The 18,915-nt window shown below is 40.8% G+C and overlaps 1 protein-coding gene across 1 annotated transcript in view; it reads right to left on the bottom strand.

Annotated features, from left to right (window-relative positions):
• Positions 1-17,530, bottom strand: part of GRAP2 (GRB2 related adaptor protein 2) — a 61,051-nt gene extending 43,521 nt beyond the window's left edge. The window contains exon 1 of the mRNA XM_060023968.1: positions 17,330-17,530. The gene's annotated coding sequence lies outside the window, so the exon portion shown is untranslated. The remainder of the gene's footprint in view (positions 1-17,329) is intronic.
• Between the last annotated feature and the right edge of the window lie 1,385 nt (positions 17,531-18,915).

Below are 18,915 nucleotides of genomic sequence, written 5' to 3'. Positions count from 1 at the left end.
CCTTCTACTGATTTTCTAATAATGACAGCTTCAACTTGAATCATTTCATTTAAAAAACAGAAAATGAACGCTATAATATTATAGGCACTGATACAGTATGATAAGAGTGCCTTAATTTTAGATTGAATTATATGAAATTGCCACTTCTTTTGGTAAAAAATGGTCAGACATTGTCAATTTCATAGGGTTCAATCTAACATACTTAAGCTCATTGACACTGAATTAAAACTCTTAATATTATCTTGCTCTTTACTGCCTTTTGACTATGACTATAAAACTAAATTGGCCAATTTCCCCCATCTCAGCCTCTTTTGCCTCTTAGAAGTTGTGCACAGTAGCTGCTAAACAAATGCCTTGTTAATTGAGTAGTGTTTTCTTTTATCTTCTCTCAAAAATTAGGCCGAAATTTCGCTACACTACCTAAAGCTGAGACTGCCCTTAAAATATAATTAACAAAGTGTTAGCTTTATTTCATGTCTCATGATTTAGATAAATCCTCTCTGTTCCTCATTGGGACAGCACTGGGAAGCTAATTAATACATTACTGATATGCTGTAGAGGCAAACAAGACTCTGCTTGCACACCCAGCCATGACCAGAATAAATTCAGGTCAGAAATATTTTTGCAAATAAGGAAAAATGTTACTATAAAATTGAGACATTAGTGTTTATATGACACATCTCTTTGCATTAAGACATATTATACACTCACAAGTGAAGCAATTGGTAGAATCAGGCAGCCTTCTTCTGAAGGTACCAATCACTTAGGGCCCGACATGGGCATCCAAAGTGTCCTGCGTTGAACTAGAAATGATCACCTTTGGGGCCCCAGGACTGAAGAGCATCATTATTATTCATATAAGGTTTCATAACAGTTGGGATTGGTCCCTAGGAGGGTTTACTGAAATAATTGAGCAGGCAGCATGAAATGGTTTTCAATTCAGAAAGTGAAGAGCTCTTTCTATGGCGGAAGAGACGGAGAAGTTCAAGAAGGAGTGTGAATTACCTGTGAGTTATTGCACCTCCTTGGGCCTCAGTTTCCCCATATTTGTTAACTACCTCCTAGAGGACAGTCATTCCTTTTTTTAATTTTTTTTTTTTTGCATCTTTATTGGGGTACAATTGCTTTACAGTGGTGTCTTAGTTTCTGCTTTACAACAAAGTGAATCAGTTATACATATACATATGTTCCCATATCTCTTCCCTCTTGCGTCTCCCTCCCTCCCACCCTCCCTATCCCACCCCTCCAGGCGGTTGCAAAGCACCGTGCTCCCTGTGCTATGCGGCTGCTTCCCACTAGCTATCTACCTTACGTTTGGTAGTGTATATATGTGAGGACAGTCATTCTTTACAGCATCTGTTGCTGCATGGGATCATACCTTCAAACGCCACGCATTTCTTTGCGGGGAAAAGCTAGAGCTCTAAAATGTATTATTTTGGTTTTGGTTGACCCAGCGCTGTGAGAGCAGCCACATTGCATAAGCAGAGTTCTGAGAAAACAGAGTTGCTTTCATTTTTCAAGCAGTAGAACCACAATCATCTCTATGTTTGGATCCTTATACAAATTAAATATATGGGTAAGAGAAAGCTCACAAAATCAGCAGTTTTAACCTTTCCCTCAATGCTGTGGATTTTTCTTCGAGGTATTTTTTGGAGCATGGAGCGTGCACAGTTCTGCTCGATTTGTGCCCTCTAATGAGATCCCAGCCCTAGGTGATGTGCTCCTACAACGATGTCTTCATGTTAATTACATTTTAGAATGGTTAGGGCAAGAATAGTTCCAAACATACTTGAGGTAATAACTACTCATTTATCCAGAAGGTTAACAGTTCAATCAAAGAGAGAAAAAAAATTAGCATATCTTAAGAAAGAGTTCAAGTGGTTTTGTACAAGAACTCTCATTTAAGTCTTCAAGAATACTTAAAATACTGATAAGCTAGGTAATTCTATATTTCCTTTTTTAACTTGTTGAAAGCCCTCGATTTCAAGGTGCAACATCTGAGAACAAGAAGCGTCTGGCGGGCTTCCCTGGTGGTGCAGTGGTTGAGAATCTGCCTGCCAATGCAGGGGACACGGGTTCGAGCCCTGGTCTGGGAAGGTCCCACATGCCGCAGAGCAACTAGGCCCATGAGCCACACTGCTGAGCCTGCGCGTCTGGAGCCTATGCTCCCCAACAAGAGAGGCTGCGACAGTGAGAGGCCCGCGCACCGCGATGAAGAGTGGCCCCCGCTCACCGCAACTAGAGAAAGCCCTTGCATAGAAACGAAGACCCAACACAGCCAAAAATAAACAAACAAATAAATAAAAATACAAAAAAAAAAGTGTCTGGCAAGTGAAGGGGAGAAAGTGTGTAGTCAGGGAAATTGGCTGGAGTTTTAGGTTAGGGGTCTGTGCCAGGACTGCCTCGCACAGAGTCTGAGAGTGGCGGGGTGGGCAGCTGATGAAAGAAGAGAGGCGATGCTAGAGAGTTTGGCATTGGATGAGGGCTCTGGGCCAATCTTTTATTATAGTAACAACACAGCTTTAATCCACAATAACAATAAATCCCTCAAATAATTGTATATCAAATCACTATAAACAAAATTACAATCTGCTCTCATCAATGCAGTTTCCATAACAGGTCTGATATTTTCCCCAAATTCCCATTTTTCTATGATTTCTAATGAATACAAAAGAGCAGCAAATGGAAGCTATACCCATTGCTGTTTGTTTTAAGTGACTGAAGTTATTTTTCTTTTAGAAAGGCATAGTATTTTAATTTATTTTAAAAATATTTATTGAGCACCTATTATGTACTTGGCAATAGTTATATGGCTAATCATTTTAGAGACGATTCCTAAAAAAAACTTTCTGCTCTGGCAAAGGTAAAGTATTAAAGTAATAAAACAGCTCAAGGATTTTTTTTAAAGGTGCTAAACAGTGGTACATTTTATTCTCCAAGAGCCCCACCCTTTGCACAAGGAGTTCCTTTCAATATGGATGCAATGCAAGGTGGAATTGTGTGGATCACAGTCTGTGGACTATTGATTTCATTGGATACCATATTCAGTAGATAAAATACAGCTAAGCTGTGGCACGAAGGATGACTTCTCTAATTTAAACTACAGGAAAACTTTGAGACCGAAAATCAGGTTAGAATAAAAGTTACTCAACTCACTAACTTTTATATAGGATGGGGTCTTTTATGTTCGTTTAAACATATGAAATAATTGCAAATGAAAAGTACGAAGAAGAATAAGAACGCTCTGTGTACCCACCACTCACAGGGTTTTTATGAGTCTACTTCATAGACCCTGTTCCATTTCATAGGGTCCAACAATTAGCTGAGCAAGTAAGTACATTATCATATCTGAGACCAGCCTCCGGGAATAAAGCCTTTTCGTAGGACATTTTTGGTCCGTGGAATTCTCTCATTTATCCTCTGGCCACTTTACTTTGACCTCTTATGTCCATTTGTGGTGGGGAAGAGGGCCTGGCAGATGCTAGGATGGCCCTGCCCTTCAGCAGGTTGCAGGGAGATTGATACCCACACAAATAATTCTAAGGCTCATATGAGTGCTGGGGAGAAAATGATGAATTCTCTCTGGGTAAGAGCTGGGGATAGAGAGTGGGTTTGGGGCTAGCCCTTGAAGGTTGGCTGGGATTTCGGAAGGTGACTGCGGGGAATGGGGACACTCAGGTGAGAGTGAAGGCCTAGTTCCAGAATGGTGAGCAGACACAGTCCTTGGACCAGAGTGTATATTCTCAACAGAATGGGTGTGCTTTGGCTGTAAAAAATGTTGAAGAATTCTAGCTTATTGATGAAGGGGTCAATGCCCCAAATTCTCTAATTTTCATTTCCAACTGGGTCACCAAGTCTTACTGAACTTTTATATATCATCCAGCTGCTTTTTAAACCCTAAAATCATGCAATACAGTAATAATTTACTTTGAGAGAGTGTGTTACAGTTTACGAATGGCTTTTTCAGTGCACATTATTACATTTGATCCATATAACAGCCCTGTGACACCACAGGCTCATCTCCACAAGCTATTTCCTTTGAAAGTAACCACTGGTTATAGAAACTGCTAACTATGGAAATCAGAAATTGTTTTCCACTGGCAGCTTTATTGTGTTAGAAGCACAAACCAGCATAAAGTCAGCAATCTGGGAGAAATGAAAGGAGGGGTCCCAAGATAGACAGAGATTGAAAGACCCGGGAGAATGGTGAGCTTGTGGTTTTGGAAATGGAGAGTGAAGCAGAGGAGACAAGAGCACAGCAGAACTTAGAGGATGGAGTGAGGGGGTGGTGGTCCAATACCGGGTGGGCCGTGGTCCTTAGCGCAACAATGAGCACACAGCAAGCGCATGGTCAATACCTGTTCAACCACGTATGGGCTTGTGTATATCTTGAGCAGTACCACGTGAAACACAATTCAAAGATCTACAATGGCGGCTTTTAGAACATGGATACAGAATGAAATTAATATTTTGTATAATATTTTCTCATTTTACATATCTGTTCTCTTTCATTCTACAACATTCCCATCTAATCGTAACTTTGATAAATTTTTTAATGCACATACTGAAATGGTGCACTTTTGCAACTACTTTATAGAAGCTAAAACAACCAGCACACTGTGATTGTTGTAATCAAGCAGGAATAAATCTTACTGACGTAGGATGTATCAATATATCCTTTTAGCCTGCTGCAAATCAGTTTACTTTTCTACTTAGAGACATGATGTGAAATGAAATTAATCCAGTTGAAGCAAAGCGAGTGCATTCAGTTGAATAAATCCCTTTACGTGGAAAAGAACTTTGTTTTGCAGCTCATTTGAAAGAAAATCCACATGGCAGTATAATGCCTTCTCTGGAACTGAACAAATGCATTTATCCCACTTTTATTTACAGTTAAATTCACATCAGAGATATTTTATATGACAGTACACTCTGTTACCCTTAGGTGAAGGTCACAGTGAAAGCATTTACAGGACAACTAAAATTTTGCAACAGAACTTAGCCTAAGGACCGTTGTTCCAACTAGACTATGAACTTGGCAAAGATTGACAACCCCTTCGAGAGAAAAGAGACGAATAAAAACCAACAAAACCATGTATATCCTTTTATATTCTTTCTTCTTTGTTTTCCATGGTCAAAAGGGCAATCTACACCCAGTTTATATATATATATATTTTTGTGTGTGTGTGTGTGTGTGGTATGCGGGCCTCTCACTGTTGTGGCCTCTCCCGTTGCGCAGCACAGGCTCCGGACACGCAGGCTCAGCGGCCATGGCTCACGGGCCCAGCCGCTCCGCGGCATGTGGGATCTTCCCGGACCGGGGCACGAACCCGTGTCCCCTGTATTGGCAGGCGGACTCTCAACCACTGCGCCACCAGGGAAGCCCCACAGCGTATATTTAATAAATACTTTTTGGTGGTGACTATCGTGAGCAGGCAACACTTGGAGAGGGTCCAGAGACAAACAAAGGGATGAAGAGGTTGGGCAGAGACTCTTAGGGTGACACGCTAATGGAACTGAGGTTCTTTAGTCCAGAGAAGAGAAGGCTGGGTTTGGCAGCTGTGAAGGTAGTTGGCGTTATTTATCATTACTGAATGTTAGAAAGCACATCATATGCAGGGTAGGATGAAAGAAAGTTGACTTACATCCGGTAAGGTGATTTAGGGTTAGGAATACGGAAGCAGTTTTGACTTAGGTGGATTATAAGGCATCAACACAGGTCCTTAAGAAATCTTACTTTGGAAATTTTACAGTTGAAGAGTAGGTCGTCTTTCTGAAATGAGTTAGGTGCCGTGCAGTAGGTAAATGACTCAGAGGACCTCTCGAGTTCTATTCCGCTTCTTATCCTGTGACTTTTCAGCAGCCAGTATCAGGATCTGACTTGCTTCTTGCCCAACTTTCACCATAGCTGGAAGCCCTTGACCTCTTCCCGCAAGTCAACCATACGGTACACTCAGCCCTAAGCCTTTCTTGGTTGGGAGGGATTTAAGAAGCTCACTCTAGCTGAATGCTCAGCTAACTGTCATCAGGTCACCCCTGCTGCTGGCCTGGCTCTGAAGTGTCCCAGTTCTAGCAAGTGGGATTGTGCCTTGCACCTAAGTCCACTTCTTTTTTTTTTTTTTTTTTTTTGCGGTACGTGGGCCTCTCACTGCTGTGGCCTCTCCGGTTGCGGAGCACAGGCTCCGGACGCGCAGGCTCAGCGGCCATGGCTCACGGGCCCAGCCGCTCCGCAACGTGTGGGATCTTCCCGGACCGGGGCACGAACCCGTGTCCCGTGCATCGGCAGGCAGACTCTCAACCACTGCGCCACCAGGGAAGCCCCTAAGTCCACTTCTTACTGGATCTACCTGAAATCTACCCGTGTCTTCCTATGCTAACACCCAAAATCCTTTCTTGCTTTCCAGGTCTAACGTGATTTTGAGATCACACCTAACCTCCAGTCCAGGACTGAAGCTTTGTCTCTTTCCAGCCCCTCCCTCCCCCTACCCCAGCTCAGACATGGTGTCCAATCTCTGAACCCCAACCCTGTTACCTAAAGCTGGCAGTCTGTGCACAGAGCACTGGTTACAATCTCCCTGAGATCTCTCCTCTCACCTGTGGCTGGATTCTCTACTTCACTGCCCCCCCAGGCCCCCACCGTCATGACTCAGGCCACTGCCAATCCGTTTGCTCTTCACTTGGCCACGTGATGACCTGCCCCATGGCTTCATTCTCCTGCCTTCTGCTGTGAGCCGTTGCACATCTGAGTCCCTCTCTACAAACCACATACCTCTACAACAGGCCTCCTCAACCTCGTTGCCATTGACACGTGGGGCTGGTTCAATCTTTATTGTGTATTGGGGCGGGAGGCGTCCTGTGCATTATAAGGTCCTTAGCAGCGCTGCTGGCTTCCACCCACCAGATGCCAGTGGTAGCCCCTCTCCCCCACCTCCAAGTTGTGACAACCAAATATGTCTCCAGGCATTGCCCAATGTCCCTGTTGGAGAGGGGGTTTCAAAATTATCCCCTGTTGAGAATTCTTGCTCTGCAAGAACCCAGAAAGGCAAAAGCATTTTAAAACCAGCTATAGATACTTTGAGAAATAGCTGGATGTATCTAGAATATTTAAATGCAGATTAAAAAATTTAACTAACAAATCTAAACTATTAATAAACACCAAATGGAGTTTTGTAAGTTTTGTATTATGACACAAGGGGTAAAGTGGGTAAAATGGGGTTATGGTGGGTAAAGTGGGGTGAAATCCCTTCACCCTAGATCCGTCCTCCTCACATCTTATTGTGCAGAAGAATCACAAGAGGACTTTTTTAAAAGTTCAGATTCTGATTCAGTAGGTTTTAGGCAGGGTCTGAGATACTCAGTCCTAACAGGCTCCCAGATGATACCAATATCATTGGTCCCTGGACCTCACATTGAGTAGCAAGGCCCTAGATCAAAATCACTACTGAGAGGTGGGGGAGGGGCTATTCGAATCTTAATGATTACAAGGTCATAAAAGCAAGATTCAAATTTGCATTCGGAGGACAGACTATAAAAGTGTGACTGTTCCCTGCACTCTTCTATAATGAATAAAACTGTTCTCAGAGATGTGTTTTGAAATGTGACATTTCTATTAGCTTGAAATTATAAATATTATACAAGCCACCTGCAAAAACCTGTGGACTGCTAAATTAGCTTGGCAAGACTTTGAAAGGTTTCCAAAACTCTGATGGAAATCTAAATTCAAGGTCTTTGTAGTCCTTGTTTTAGGGAGGAAGAGACTAGGGGTGAGGATGGGCCTGGGGGAGGGGATGGAGAGAGGAGAATCATTTTAAACAGGGCCTTGCAAAGAAACAGATTCATAGAACTTCCTCAAATTACAAATAATCGTGTGCTGAAATTATACTGACACCACATGAAGTTACTGCAACCCCAAATCAGATAACTCAATTATAGCTATAAAACAGTTGCAAAAACGAATGCTATTTACTGTAACGTATAGCGATCAGGGTAATCAAATCTTCTGAAGGCTGTCAAAAGCCTAACATAAAAACTTCCTCCTCTCATATAATACTGCCTCTGAGTAACTTTGACTTGGAGTTTTGCAGACATCTGACTCACTGTTGCATACCCTTGGGAAGGAAAGGGCTATTCACATTTGCTCCTAGTTTACAGTTAGAAAGATTGGGGCTCACTAGTTTCTCTAAAGATGTAGATAATAAAGTCCTGACACTTTTGAGGTCTCTTCCAGGCCAGTGTTGAGACTATCTATGCCCTCATGCCAGCAGCTAAGTATTCACCTTGGGGAGGGAGAACCAATATCCTAGCTCTGAGATGTATTGATGGGCTGTTATCAATTTGATCAAGTGTAATAGAGCTAAATGTCTCTACATTTAAAACTCTGTGTTTTCTTTTCTTTCTTTCTTTCTTTCTTTCTTTCTTTTTTTTTTTTAAAGAAAATCAATAATGTAAGCACAGAATAAAGATGAACTGGCTTAAGAGTAGTGCATGGGAACTCATGGGTATGAGTTGACCACAATTTCAGTATGTTCCTAGTCAGCAGTGTGACTGACATGAGTGCCAAAAAGGCTAATGCAATCTCGGGCCATATTAATAGAAATATAGGGTATAGATCAAGGGAGGCAACTACCCCATGGGATTCCGCATTGGTCAGACCACTCCTGGAGAGCTCTGTCCCATTCTGAGCACCATGGTTTAGGAGGGGCCTTATGTTGGAGTGCATTGGAGGTGAACACTTAAGATGATGAGAGCGTGTAAAACCACATTATAGGAGGAAGAGTTAAAAGAACAAAGGATATTTATGCTTGAAAAAGAAGACTTAGGGGGACATGATAAGAAGTGAAGGAAAAACAGGTTATCTGGGAAAAGAGCTTGAGGTACAGTTTCCAGTGGCACAAGTTTAATGTCTGGATCCCCAAGGAAACAAATTCACAAGAGCCTTCTCTACTCCTTGCCACTTGCAAAACAAACAGATCTTCAGCAAAGAAGACTCTACTCCTCCTATGATATCCTTGAAGTATGCAAATTTGTGGATAACTTTATGCCCCTTTGCCGAGCCATCTCTATCTGCCTGCAGACGCACCTCCTTCAGGAAGCCTTCCCTACAAAGCCCGGCTTTGGGCCACTTACCCTATCTCCTGGGTGTTTGCCCTGCGGTAGCGTTTGCTTTTGTTTGTCCTAGTTTCCCTAGGAGTGTGTTAGCTCCTTAGGGAAAAGAACCCTGTTTTCTTTTTGTTTTTATTACCCTAAATGTTCTCAGTACCTCTGGGTACTGTGAATTAGGGACTGAGGGGATGTCTGCTGACAGTAGCCAAAAGATGAATTAGAGTCACCAGACAGGTAATTTTTTTTATAGTGTCTACATGACAGAGCATTACAGCATGCTCTCTTGATGATAAGAACACCTAATTGACCCTTCACTTTATGGAGTAATATAAGCTGACAAAGTTGGCTGTGTAGTAAATCTTACTTTCCACTACATCTTGCATGTTAAAATCAAAGTTGTGTGTCCATGCCACTATTTAAGAGCCCCATCTTCCTTGTGTCAGGTCTTGGGAATTACTCTCCAGCTAGGAGAGTATCTGACTTCACACTTCCTCTTCCTTTGTTTACCTGGATATTTACAGGGTACCTAGTGTCAAGCCACAGCATCACACAGTATCTGGTTTGTAAAATGAATGAGTCGTCTATTTAACAATATTGGTCTAAGAAATAGAAATTCCACAAATGAGTTTAAATGAGAAAGCACCATGTTATGCATTTTAAAAATGAGAGATTGCACATTTATGTGATGTCAAAGATATAATAAACATGCTTTGGGGGTAGCAATGCACGACTCTTCTTAAGTCTCCTGTGTAGTGGGTTAAAGAATGGTATCGTTTCACTCAAGGACAGAGGCATGGACGGGGCGCTCTGAGTCATCCACGAAGCTGAGAATAGAACCCAGAACACAGGAGCTAAGTTCATGCTCTGTCACTCTCATCACTGGACAGTATTACCTCCTAAAATCCAATGACCTGACACGGTGCAGAGCAAATTATACACTTCTCTTCAAGAAGGTGAGAGAACTCCACTCGCCAGCCTAACGTTCAGTTAGAGGATACAGCGAGCAAAAAGACAGGGCCCCCAATTTTCTATCCTCGGCTGTTAATCATAAATAGAGACCGACACCTTCCTGGTTACTGAGGTAGCTAACCTGTCTGTGCTCATAGCGCTTGGCTCGGATGATTCAAACGGCCAGCAGCAGGGTGGCTCCTGTGACGCGTAGAACACCTTTAGTTCTAAGTTTCCACCGTTTGACAACTGATATTATAAAACCTTGGTTTACTGACATACGGAGCATGAGAATTTTCTGCTTGTTTTATCTTCCTGGAGAGACCCCAAATTAAACTGGGGTTATATCATGGATTTTGTATACTTGGCAACATGCACTGCAGACGCTTTTTATAAAACTGAAACAGAGGCTAACATACAAAATTGTCCTAATTATACTGACCCAAAGATTCTACAAATACCCCCAAAGGAAAGGGCTTGGTCATGTCCTTTCTTGTCTCAGGGCGTCTGTGTTCGGTGCTGTTGGCTCTCTCACGACTCTCCGATTTCCAAGCACCTTTCAAGGACATTAAAGGAAATAACTGCTAATGACGAAAAATCAGGTGGAAGATTTGCGTCCTTCAAGAGAAATAACGGTTTTAGAAGGATAAGGTCTAATCAGCCCCAAATAAGTCCATCAGCATTCTTTATTTCCATATTATATTCTGAACTACCCAAGAAGAATCATAAAATATCACGGCACGTCTGTCGGATGCAGAGCACAGAGCTAGAGCAAAATTGCTGTGAGCCAGCCCTGCAGGAAAATGAGGCAACCAGCAGAACGACACACCAGCAGCCCACAAAAGCACTGTCCATGTTGACAGTTTCTAGCAGGATCTGGACGTTGAAAAGGAACCCATCTAAACTGGACGCCAGCTCTAATGACCTACAGGGCAGGGTGAAAGGTCTTGCCATCTATCGCAGAGAAAAGTCATTTCCCTCTGCTCAGACTGCGGGGGGTGGGGGGGATTAGGAAGTTTGCAACAGAGAATGGAAGGGGCTTCCGAGAACGTGTGATCTAACTTCTCACTCGGCTGAGAAGGAAACTGAGGCCCAGAGAGGCTACAGTGTCATGTTCAAGGTCACGCAGGTAGTTTCCAGTAGAGCCAGAATTCAGATTTCCAGAACCCCCATCAAGGGTTCCTGTGCCTCCAGAATGCTGTGCCCAGACCAGAGTAGTAGAAGGAGCCCTGGGCTACAATTTCACAGCCTAGGTATTAGGTCTTGGCAGACGTTAGCAAAATTACCTTTAGCAAGTCACTTAAACTCGCGAGCTTTGCTTTTCCCACTCTGCAACATGAGAGGCAAAATATGTGGTCTGTCTGCCTCAAAGATCACAGGCAGATCAAATGAGATAATGTGTGAAAACGCTTTTTAAAGCTTTATAAGGCTGAGGGTAAAAAAAAAAAAAACTCTTCAGATAAAGGCTGTTTTTCCTTCTGAGAATATATGGATGGACTCTTGGAGGGGGAGGAAGGAGATGGTCCACTGGAAATTCTGTGTAAAGGTGTGTGTGGATGAACGCTAGGCGTATTTTTTACCCCTGCGGAGAGTTTCTGTAGCTTTCATCAGCTTCCTAAATGTGTCTCTGAAACGACTGTTCACCTCTAGCTTCACCACCGCCAGTAAGAACCCCTGTGCTATGGATATCAACACATGTATGATCAACCTAAAAGGTTGATATAATGTATTAAAATATGATTTAATGTATGGCTGGGATCCTCCTGCTGGCTTTACGAATTCAACAATTCACATTTTTAGAATATAAATCCGTTTGGGGGAGGGGAGCTAATCTGACCTCACACTTCGCTCTGTAAACTGCTAAAAATCCATCGCTTATAAAATGATGATGAAAATTCAAATTATAAATCAACCAGGTTTTTTTCTACTAGTGTACTTCCTTAGTAATATTTCCTACTTATTTAAAGACTTTTCTTTAAAAATCATATTTAACAAGAGAAGTATCTACTTATTATTTACTGAGTTCCTACTGAGTTTCCAGCAGTTTGTTTCCAGTATTTTCCCATAAAGCACTGGACAATAGACACCAATCATAAACCATTTGGCGGCTGCTACATTAAGCTCGTGGTTCTGGAAGGCTGAGAGGTGTGGAGAAAAACAAATGAAAAAGTATTATTCATGACCAGTTGATCAATTAGCCTGCTTTTCATTAAAAAACATAAAAAGGCGGAACCAATTTAGCAATGACTATGTTGGAAATGCATAAAAACATTATTAATGTTGGACTTCTTTTCTCACTTATTTTTAGTTCTCTTTAGAAAATTATACTTGAGAACTTTCTGTAACGGCAATAGAAAGAGTGAATAAGACAACACTGGAACCATTTTTTAATGCTAATGAAGGGGTAGGGACCAACACCTGGTTTGTGAGGCCTTTTCTGTGTACAGTTATGTGTTTCCAAAGCCATAGACTGACTTACGGAATATCTGAGTGAGTGAGATAACCAACCAGGAACGTTACCTACTAACAAGACTCATCCATCGTCCCATAAAGAAATCCAGTGTGGTCTTTTATAAATCTGACAATGGCTATACACTTGTGTTTTAGTGGTAAAATCTTACACAGTACAGTAATGTGAAAAATAAGAGGGTTTTTTTTCCCCCTTGACTATATCAAAATATCACCTTCTGCCCCAAGGCTCTGAGATCTCATAACTCCCCTCTTGTATTATTCCTTTCAGTTTTTTTTCCTTCCTCTTCCTTTATAGTTTTATATTTTTCAATCCTAGCATTATCTCTGATGTTTAAAGTTTCTTATACATAGCCTTGAGCTATAGAAGTGCTATAAGCCTACTCATCTGTGCTTAATAGAGTGCTATTATCAGATGAACCAAACCTAAAATACATTTTCGTAGCAACGCTTCCAGATTTTCAGTAACTTAAAATAACTTAAAACTTGGGTGGTGATAGGATGGGGTGGGGGTGGGAGGCTATAACTGATTTTCTTTCAGTTCCAATTGTGTTCCTTCCCATCCATGTGCCAGGACTCTTCAAGAGAATGCTCTGGAATCAGACCGCCTGGGTTCAAATCCAGGCTCTACCACATACAAGTTAAGTGACCTTGTGCAAGTTACTTAACCTCTCTGTACCTCAATTTCCTCACTTACAAAAGAAGGGTGATATTAGCCCTTGTTTCATTGTGCCGTTAGGAGAAGCAAATGAGTTAATACCTGTAAGGTGCTTGGCAAATAATAATAACAGACACTGTTTTAGGAAATTTATGTATAACAGAGAAAGACAAATATCATATGATATCACTCATATGTGGAACCTAATTTTAAAAAATGATGCAAAGGAACTTATTTACAAAACAGAAACAGACTCGCAAATTTCAAAAACAAACTTATGGTTACCCAAGGGGAAACATGGCCGGGGGGGGAGGAATAAATTAGGAGTTTGAGATTAAGATACACACTCTATTATATATAAAATAGATAACCAACAAGGACCTAATGTACAGCACAGGAAACTCTACTTAATATTCTGTAATAACTATATGGGAAAAGAATTTGAAAAAAAAAGAATATATGAATATGTATAACTGAATCACTTTGCTGTACAACTGAAACTAACACAACAGTGTAAATCAACTATACTCCAATAAAATAAAACAAAAAACAAAAACCTATACGTGTATAAATTATTTAATCTTCAACACAATATGATGAGATAGGTACCAATATCACTCTCATTTTATAGCTTAAGAAACTAAGGCACAGAAAGACTAAGTAACTTGTCCCTATTGGCCGAGTTAGTAACGGAAGGATTGGCCTCAAACCTAGACCATCTGGCTCCACAGCAGCACTCAGTAAATGTTACTTATTACTATCATCATCATCAACATCAACATCATCACTATCATCAACATCATCATCATCCTTGTTATCACCTGAACTTAAACACTCAATAAATATCTGCTGTTGCTGCGGGTAATGATGAATGTGTATGTCTAATCCTTCTTCAAACTGTACTAAAATGTATATGACCTCCAATGGAATAGTTGAGTTAGGCAAGGATTCTAAAGACTCACTAAAGCTAGTGAGTGAGGTTTGTTAGGAGGTAGGATATTACCACAATGCCTAAGTGTGATCCTGTCAGATCACTTGTTAATTGCAAAGGGATCCCTGGAGTGAGATGACGACCTTGAGCCACAATCAAACTGAGTGTCACAAATAGAGGGACAATCTGGCACTAAGTGTCTCCTAATGAGATGCAATATGGAGCACCTGTAAAATACGTTCATTTGAAATCTAATCAGTGCTTCAGTTCTAACTTGGAGTTTACAGGGAAATACAGGGGATAGAAGAACAAATTAAATGACACCATGAGACAACAACAAATCCAGGATGTAGGACATTCTACAAGATAATGCCTAACCTTTTCAAAAATATCCAATGTTGAATAAAAAGACATAAAACGCTAATGCAAAAATGTATGTTTCTTTTAAAAATTAGGTCCTAGTTTTATGGACAATATTTGGGGGATAATGGTTAAGGTTAGATATGGTCTAGATATTAGATGATATTAATGAATTACTGTTCATCTTCTTAGGTATAATGATTGCATTGTGGTTATGTAGGAGAATGTTCTTATTCTTAGATGTTTACTGAATTATTTAGGGGTGAAGTATCATTTTGTCTGTAATTTACAAATAGTTCAGAAAGAAATACATATAGATAGAACAAATATGCCGAAAAGTTAGCAACCGTTGAAACTAGGAGGTAAGTATAGAGGTATTCACTGTACAAATATTTCATCTTTTCTTTATGTTTGGACATGTTACTCACTTTCTTCGTAAGATGTATGTCTTACATCTTCTTTGGAGGGCATGTAAGACTTTAATCTTCACGTACTTAGTAATAGTTTCTTTTAATTCTCCAAAATGTTTGCTGTGAATGCATATTTTTTAAAAAACCTGTTTTTTTTTTAAAAATTATTTACTGAATTCCTATTGGCTCAAGCTTATTGAAACCAATAATATTAACATTGTTGAAGAGAAGTCAGTGCCTAGCACAAGGCCTGACACATAGTAAATGCACAATAAGTGTTAATAAATGTTCATTTGTTAAATGAGGCTATATTTTCCTAAGAATTGTAAAGAGGCAAAAAAAAAAAAAAAAAAGACATGCACACACACACACACACACACACACACACACACAGAGGGCTGTGTTGTTCCTTTACAAATCGAGATATGGTGGGCAAGTACTTGAGATGGACAAATGGGGGTCAGTCAACCCCATCCTTTGATTCAAATAGCTTAGGTCCTAAAGATTCTTGACCAAGTTTTGAGTTTGTTTTATGAGGGCACAAAAATGAAGCCTGTCCCTAGGACTAATCCAGCAGCAACTCTTGCTTGTTTAAGAAATCCTGATGGAATCACGCTTAATGACACATTTTTGAACAATTGTAGACTTTTCTTGAGCCAGGAAAAGAAGCAAGTTCTGCTAGAGTGCAGGCGTGAGCCCTACAGATCGCCAATACCCGCAGGTGTTGTTCTCTGAGAATCAATAAGTATGTGGGAACTAGGCCATTTTCAGCCCCTCCGGAAGGCAAGGGCTCTGAAAGAGACGGCTTCAGGTAGTAAGTGAGATATAGTTCATATAAGAACTGGGAAGAAAATGATCAAGGTTCAAAGAGATAACTGATACTGATATTACCCTGTATTTTCACAGCGCCTTTTTCCTAAGCCATTTCATATCTATGTTAACTCATTTATTCTTACAATATCCCTATGAAATAGACGTAGAACAATTGAAATGTTAAAAAAAGATAAGGGATTTTCATCAGGGCCCAAGATATAGAAGATATTCAAAAGGATATTATATTAGCAATGGAAATACTTCTTCATTTTGAACAAATCAATCACCTCCTTCCCCTCTGCTTCCGTAAAGTCATTTTAAAAAGATGAAATCTATTACAATGTAGGGAGAATCAGATTACAGTTTACTACATGGGAGACACTCCAAGTTCAATCTAAAAAGATAGTTTTATTCAATGATATAGGGCTGTCTCCCTTTACCAGAAAAATCCCTAAATTTCTCCAAAAGGGCGCAAATCAATTTTTAAAACTTGAAATTTAAATACACTTAGATGGTTCTCAATTTACACAGTGCCCTTTATTTAATAATGGATCCTTTTGTAAAGAGGGTCCCTTTAAAATTATTTTAAAAATGTGAAGTTTTATAAACAATCCTGGGTTGTTAAAGCAGGGTACACGTATACTGAATGTTCTTTCAGAAACCAAAAGCAAGGAAAAAAAAAAAAAGAAAGAGGACCCACTAAAGAACAAGTAAGTCTATGATAAATGTAGTTGTAGAGGATGAAAGGTTTTTCACCCTGAGGTTTCCCACCCTCAGATGACAGGACATGAGCACATGTAATCTTTCCTATTGGAGTTTTAGATCCTAAACATTTTCCCACCTCTTAATTCCTCTGGGGGTGTATATTTTCAGTAATGTGCAGATGAAGTTACATATACTTTATTAACAATTCCAAGTATGTAAAAATGATAGTTTTAAGTTGGCTCAAACTTTGGTGTGTGTATTCCATCCTCAGGTTTGAGGGCGGGTGAGGCAGAGAGTGTCAGAGAGTTGTGTTCAGGCTCAGTGCCTGAACTGGAGACCGTCTTAGGGACACAGTGTTAACTGTTAATAAAGAGACAAAGACAGACAACACTCTCTCAAAACCTATTTCAACGTAGTTTTCCTTTTGTAAAGGAACCCAAACTGGTGTGCTTTGTAAAGGCACCATAAATACTAACAGAAGTAGAAATGCAAGCCCCAAGAGAAATCCTGACCACGCAGTACTGGTATTCATTCATTGCTGCTCCGCCTTTCACCTGCCGCCTCCCGCCCCCCGCCCCCCCAACCCAATTTGGAATAAATGCTGACACTGGTGAAGTGGAATTTCACCTCTGTGATCCCAGGATCCAAAGTCTTTTCCTGAGATGGCTCAGAAGCCAATTAGTGGAGGCTTTTTGTGTAACGGGCTGGGTAAGGAGCAGTCTAGTTCATTCACTAGAAGTCGAATCCTATCACCACAAACACTGCTACAGAAAAAGATGTAGAGACCTTTGGTGATGAACCGAAAATTAAAACCAATATTTACAGAGCCCATGGGATTCATTTAATTAGATTGACTCCTAGAGAACATTGTGCAAATAATAAAACTATCCAAGATCTCTAGAGCGTGTGGACTGATGGTGTATAATGACATACCTTTCAGAAGAGAAGAGGTTGAGTCTATGCCTTTGACACCGAGTTATTAGAATCCTTTCTTGCAACAAGGAAGTTGAATTCCAACATCAAAATGTCTGCATTTCAGAGTACAGATCCACCTTGTGCTGTCTTCCAAGTACCACACTAACCCAGGGCACAGGCTCGCAGATCCATTGAGTGCCTCCTCCTCCCCGGCTTCTTCTTCCCTCCCTCAAACTACCCCCAGCTGGCCCTGCAGTCTGTGTGCAAACCACACAGGAACTAGCAGATACAGGGCTCCAGAGAGTTGGGCGTGAGCCTTAGGTTATGTGGTTTTGTCTTCTTGCTGCTGGAGTAGAACTAAAACGCAGGAGGTTCACTGAAACACTTTTGCTTCCTTATGCTTGGTTTCAGTTTTAACAAGTTCGCCCTGAACGATTATGTTCACATAAGAAAATTTCTAATCCTAGAGATGGTCCGTCAGCAAGATGCTGCTGGTCTTAAGGAAAATGCATTTTCTGAGTCTATCCAAGCATCCAGAAGAACATTAGGACTTCTTAGTGGAACGTTGTTAATACCATCCCGGATCACTCTCAATGTTAAAATCCCAGAAAAAAGAAAATGCTTTCTTAGTGAACTCAGCCCATAATATTACCCTTAAGAAAAGACAGAAGAAAAACTTACGCCAGGACGAGTTCTAACCCCAGCTTTGCCATAGTCAGGTGTGAGCTGGGGCTTGTTACTTAGATTTGGGGGATTTCATTTTCTCCTGAGTAGGTTGGACTAAAATATTTCTGGGATTTGAAGATTTTTCACGACCTAACGTTTTTGTCACCTTCAACTTCCTTAGCTCTTACCTTCAAATTTATAGCCAGCTCTCTTCTTTAAGCTCCTTCCTCCCATACCAAGTATAACTTGCGAAGGCCTCTTCCTCTGTCTTTGCCCTTGTTAGAAAACGGATTGCCAACGTTGCATATTTTGCACAAAATTAGAGACATTGCTACGTGCTAAGTGGCACCGTTCAGCGTTGGGTGAACAGACCCAAGATAAAGAGGGAAGTACTGGCTGACAAGATGTTCCCAGTGTGAATCCCTTAAAGGCTAAGAAGGATGGTATCAGATAAGACAACTTGGGAGTCTCTGATTTAAACTTATTCTCCATTGTGAAATGGTATCCTTTTCTATCTCTTTGCCCCTTTATACCTAAACCTTGCTCAAGATTTCCTTTTCTGGGGGGGAATTTCTCCTTGGTTATGATCACTCAACATTTTTATTGAAATAGAAAAGAATCTGGTGTGGAGTCACTAGAGTACTTGGTCATAGTGGGTTCTCAGTAAATGATTGGTCAAATGACTTGAAGGAATTTGCTCCTCTTACGTCTGTAATAAAGAACTTTCTTTTTATTAATGCAAGTTTGTCAAATGTTCTTAAATCCAAATTGCATCTGAATAGGGTCCCCACTACTTCCACATGTTATAAAGACAGACTTTTCAAGATAACAACGATTTTAAAACAGCATCTCCATGTTGGCCTCAGTGTTCTTCAGTCTCCAGATTCTAAGGGCCTTCTTGGTGGGATCACCCGACAGCTCCATCGCTAGTTTTCAAA

This window comes from Delphinus delphis, chromosome 11 (assembly GCF_949987515.2).
Source record: "Delphinus delphis chromosome 11, mDelDel1.2, whole genome shotgun sequence".
Lineage (NCBI taxonomy): Eukaryota > Metazoa > Chordata > Mammalia > Artiodactyla > Delphinidae > Delphinus > Delphinus delphis.
This window is presented reverse-complemented; position numbering and strand designations above follow the sequence as displayed.